A 6,000-nucleotide genomic window follows, 5' to 3' on the forward strand; every position below is an offset into this window, starting at 1 on the left:
GTGGGTATTATAGAGGGCACAGCTTGCATGGAGCACTGGGTGTGGTGAAAAAATAATGAATACTGTTTTTCTGAAAATAAATAAATTGGAAAAAAAAAACAAAAAAACAAAAAAAAAACCAAGGTCATTGGAGGTGATGATGGTGGTTCTGAGTTAGGTCACTGGCAAAAGCTTGTGTTGATTTGTGAATATAAATACGATACCCCTCCCTATAATCTTGACAAACCTAGAGTGGACACTGAAGGAGGGCTAAGAAGGAATGCTGTTTTGGATCTGGCAGTGACATACTCAACCTTGACATCTACAAAATGTCTGAGCTTCCCTGAGCTGTCTGTTAAAGAATATGGGCATTCTCACTCTTTTCTTTTATTCAAAAAAAGACCAAGTGCTGTTAAAGGAACAGAATATTAGACAAGATGTATGTCAAACACCAAATTCTTACTATGAGGGCCATGTAGAATTTGTTTAAGACTAGATTCTCATGTTAGCAAGAATAAAAATAAAGTCAAACTTTAAGATAAACCAATGTAATACACAAAGTAACAAACATATTAAAGACCAATTTTGTTCACAATTTTTTTGACAAGATATTTCTATAGCACTAATGTTTAATTTTTATTGGTACCCTAAGTCAGTCCAAAATGATACCTCAATTTTCCCACATGTGCCAAACAAGGTTGGGTACTATCTTACAAATAAAGTTCTGTAAAATTGACAATACGTGCAAGTCCCCTGTTTAATTGTTTTACCTATAAGTATTATTAATATATTATCTTAGAAAGAAAATACAGGGTTTGAAGATTAGAATATTATATTTTTAATTTTTAAAATATAAAAAGATAAAATTGCATACAAGAGCATAAAGTAATTTACTCACGCTAGTACAACATTGAAAACTTGGCATTACTGACATTTTGGGCTGGATAATTCCTTTTTGTTGGTGTGATAGTTACTCTCCATATTCTAGGATGATTTGCTCCATCTCACCTCTACTTCCTAGACACAAGAAGCACTGATTCTCCATTTATGATAAAATTGTCTCCAGATACTGTGAAATGTTCCCTTGGGGAAAACTGCTCCTGGTTGAGAATAACTGCATTAGTTTTACCAGGATTCTCCTACCTACCAATCTCCAACACCCCAGGAAAACACCTTAATTAATTCTTTTAGTGAACATCCAGAGTTTCTGCATGTAAGCAGCTTTTTTTTCATGAAAGTACATTGTTCTTATTTTTTAAGCATATTTTTATTTAAATTCAATTAATTAACATATAATATATTATTGATTGTTTTTGTCACTTAATTATCCCACCCAAAACTTAAAGATTGAAAGGACATTATAAAAATTAGGGGGCTGTCATAACTTTTAATCTTTTAATAAACACTAATTTACATCCAACTTTTTGTTGTAAGTTTTAACATAAATAATTTTACAGATCCATTGTGTTAAATGCATACATGTAATAGCAAGATAAATTCACAGAAATGATGTTTCATTTGAAAGAGTATTTATATTTTAATTTTTTGTGGGTATTACCAAATTCCTCTGTAAATGTATCAATTTACACTCCTATCAACAATGTAGTTTCACAGAAAATAGTGTTTTAAGGTTGGTAGAGGTGGTGCTGGTGTTTTTGTCCTTACTGTTTTTCCTCTATTTTGCTTTGATTTCGGGGGAGGAAAAAGGCAAAGGCATTGAATTAAACTGCCATACGCATACTGTAGTTCCTCTTATAAACTTTTTTCTTGGAAACCAACTGCAATAAAAGTTCCTAAAACTTTTGTGAAGTAATTTGGAAGACAGAATTATCTTTAGGGAGACTGAAGAAAGTGATAAAGTCCAAAATGACAAGGTCACCAGTCTCTGGAGATCTGATAATATAGTCTTATACTCTATTTATCCGGTGAGAAAAGATGATAATCCAACTGGTCCTGACTCTTATTCACTACAAGGACAGTTCAAGCCAGGAATTTCAGAGTGATAAACCTATTAACCATTTCATAGGCTTTCCTAGGACAGCAGAAACTTTTGTAGAGAAGGAAAAAGCATGCTGAATCATAGCTTCATAATAAGTATAGATGTTGATAGGTGAAATTTGTGATAACTTTCATCTTTAGAAAATATCTAATGAGTCATGGCAGTATTAATCTCCCATGGTAATTAAGATTAACTTTCATTTTTTTCCTTGCTGTTTTTGAGTGCTGTTTTATAAATGAGCCCAAGTGATCAGCATCTTCCTACCTTCTGTGAGGATTCAGTAATTATAAAAATTTCATAGAAATGTTTTTGCCCATATACATTGTATGTAAGAAGAAGACCATCACATGGGGCATCAGTTTGAAACTTAATTTCTCCTTCCTTCTCATCATGAATTTTTTTTATTTCCTTATTTCTTCCCTATTTCTTTAACTTGCCCAAACTTTCAACAAAGAAAAGCTATTGGAAGAACTAACCAAAGACTTAATTGCTCAGAAATTGTGAGTTCATCAAGTTTACTTACATGATGCTTATTAACATCTAATACTTTCCCTGTTAGAGTAAAACTATTCACTTTGTATTAAAATTAAAATGTGATTACTATGGGTGACCTGGAAGGTATATAATACTGTGGTTACTGGAACTCCAAGAAGCAGTCTTCATTTTAATGTCTTTAAAATTTGAATGCAATTATTTACAAGTGATTTTGCTCTTTCAGATATGTCTCCCCAGCCAAGACAATATTAAAATCATCATGTAGTCAACAATAATAGCATATGAGAAACTCCAAAACTATGAACATGACTGAGTGCCTTTTATATCTATAAATCTAAAACTACTTAGAAGGTCTAAAATTTATGGGTACTTTAGGTATTATAAATTTTTATCAACTGTAACCTTTAAAACTAAAGTTTTATTCATGTTATGTGCATTTTTACACAGCTTACCTAACTAAAACCAACTTTCTATATGAACCCTGATTGCCAGAGAACAACTCATTTGATAATCATACGTCCCAGAAGCCATTGCTTTGAGCTTAGTCCAAGACCAGTTTGGGTTGATTAATGATAATTAATTGTTGGTCATCCATGGAAGAGGGAAAAAAAAGATATAGCAATGTAAAAAAGTATTCTTCTATATGTTCCTTGATGATTATTCCTTTTAGGAGGTCTTTCCAATCCAATCACCTTTGGGAAAATATTGTTGGAATGCTTTCTTCCTCCAAGAAAGAAGGAGTAAAATTGAGTTAAGTTGGTTAATTTAAAAGTTGACTTTTATTAAATAAACAAAATGATTTTTGTGTATTTTGCTTTACTCATGCTGGTATATTTTGGCGAGGTTCTATAGTCTTGGTGGTTCACTTCTTCCATTAGAAGACATAGCACTTCCCTGTCCAGATTATGTTTAGACTCAATGTTAGTTTTTATCTGGTGTCCAAAAAAAGAAGATCTTGAGGGGCTCATTTTGCCTAGTAAAGTTGATTCCTTTACATTATCTTCAAGCAATGCAAAAGAAGTGCAAGTTTTTTGGGCGCCTGGGTGGCTCAGTGGGTTAAGCCGCTGCCTTCAGCTCAGGTCATGATCTCAGGGTCCTGGGATCGAGTCCCGCATCGGGCTCTCTGCTCTGCGGGGAGCCTGCTTCCTCCTCTCTCTCTCTCTGCCTGCCTTTCTGCCCACTTGTGGTCTCTCTCTGTCAAATAAATAAATAAAATCTTAAAAAAAAAAAAAAAAAGAAGTGCAAGTTTTTAATCAGGAGGAGAACACTTCCTTGGTCCAGGTGTTCAGGGAAAACTGAGGATTCAAAATTTTTGAGGGCATAAACCCAGATGCCCCCATCTCAAATATCTGGGTCCCACTTCTTCACAGTCAGGGTGCTCTTTAGAGACATAATCCTAGCAAATATCCAACTTGCTGATGTTGAGAATTTTACTGTCTCTGGAGCTCTGCTATTCTTTATGCCTGTCCTAGGCCTGATCCTGATTTTTTTTCTGTCTTCTAGATGCCATATATGATAATCTATTTATGTCTATCACATTTAGCCTTTCTCAATTTTTTGTTTATTTAAAAAAGTTTGATGAATCAACCTCAGCCTTCTATTGTCTTTATCTAGCACATCCATTGTTAGTAAGGAACATTTAATTTCATAGTTTTCATATTATTACTTCCCTTTGATCTCTTGAATGGCTGAGATACTACACTTTCCAGACATTTTCTTTCACAGCTGTATTATACCAGTTAACCACAAGGGAAAGGTGTAAGAACTGAACTGCTACCTTGTGCAAGGGCGTAATCTGTGCTGCACCTACCGGCAGTAATAGCGTCCTCTTGTTGTCAACCACAAGCAGGTGATTCAACTTCAAAGTCCTTCTTAGATTCTTCATTTTAGGATTACTCTCAGTACCAACTATCACAAGTTAGGTTTCCTGGGAAACAGAGTCTGAGATGGTGATTTGCACATAAGTCATTTATTGAAGAGTGCTTTTAGTAATAATGCTGGTAAGGAAGTGAGAGAAGCAGGATTAGGCAGAAAAATAAATTGAACCATTAGTATCAAGAGAACCCACTGACCACACTGAGAACTCTGGAGCTGAGCTCTCTCTCTCTTATCTCTCTCTCTTTGCCTCTCCCTCACTCCCTTTCACACATACACTCAAATAGATTTACATTCTTAAACTCAATTGTCTTGTATAGAGGGAAAAAACATGGATTTGAGAGTTAGATTAATCTGTATGAGATACCTGCCTTTGCTAGATCTACTTTTTTTCATTTGAAAGTTGATGTGACAATATATCTCTTGTGAGATAATTGCCAGAAATTGATGACATAGTGTAAAGCATTTGCCTAGACTGTGATCTAGTATATAATGATTGGTCTTAAAAATATTGTTTTTCTTTACCTATCTCTTCCTCATTTTGCTTCTGTTTTTCATATCTATGGGCTATTTCATGTTTACAGTTATTTCTATGCACAGTTTTAGATAAAAAATATGTATTTGACTATCAAATTACATAACTTTTACTTGCAATATCAACAGCAAGTTGAATCAGGTTTCCTGAAGAATACCAGTCAATAACTAAACCTGGGGAATGCATAATTATCATAACAATTACATATGATTTGATGAAAAGGCAATGAGGTATGCACTTTAAGTGAGTAACAGAGGAGCAAACGATTGCATCTCAAATGTACTGACATTACTATTCAGAATGATTATTGTTTTGTGTCTAGCAAACATGCCTTGCTGATACTAATTTCCAAACATTTTCCTATGGTAAATCTATGTTTACAATTTGAAGGGACTGTCTTACATTCTCTTTCTTCCCCTCTACTGACTCCACAGTAGCAGACATGTAATGCAGGCACAGCCAATTAGATACTTCTTTCCAAAGTGATTGGATGAAAGATGGTCCACAGCAAGACTTTCCCTAAGATTTATGATGTTAAACAAGAAAATATCTTTCACTCTTTGACTCACAAAGCAATAGAAATGTAGGGTTGGGGCTGTCAACTACCATTTTTTCTTCCATGTAGAAAAAGCCTTCCCTGGAAGGAAACTTGTGTGAAGAAGAAAGCATTCATTCTGAAGATGAAGAAAGACCCAAAAAACAACATTCAAAATCTTGGATTCAACTGGGCCCTAATTCAAATCCACCTTTGGACTTTTCAATGACATGAGCTAAATCCTCCTCTTTTTAAAAAATTATTAAAACCTAGGGTCTATTACTTTCAACTAAAAGGACCACAATAAAACACATAAAATCATTATTTCAATGTTATTGAACATTGACTAATTGGAGAATTGTATTTCTAATCATACTCTATGCTATATCCTCATTATCTAGAATTATGCCTACCAAAGCATAGGCATTCACTAAGCATTAGTGGAATGAATTATGTTATTCACAAGCATAAAATTAGATTTCATGATGTTTAATATAATAATGATGTGCATATAAGGATGCATATATTGTATACATATATATACATATATATATATATACATATATATACATATATATATAT

Source organism: Neovison vison, chromosome 3 (genome assembly GCF_020171115.1).
Source record: "Neovison vison isolate M4711 chromosome 3, ASM_NN_V1, whole genome shotgun sequence".
NCBI lineage: Eukaryota > Metazoa > Chordata > Mammalia > Carnivora > Mustelidae > Neogale > Neogale vison.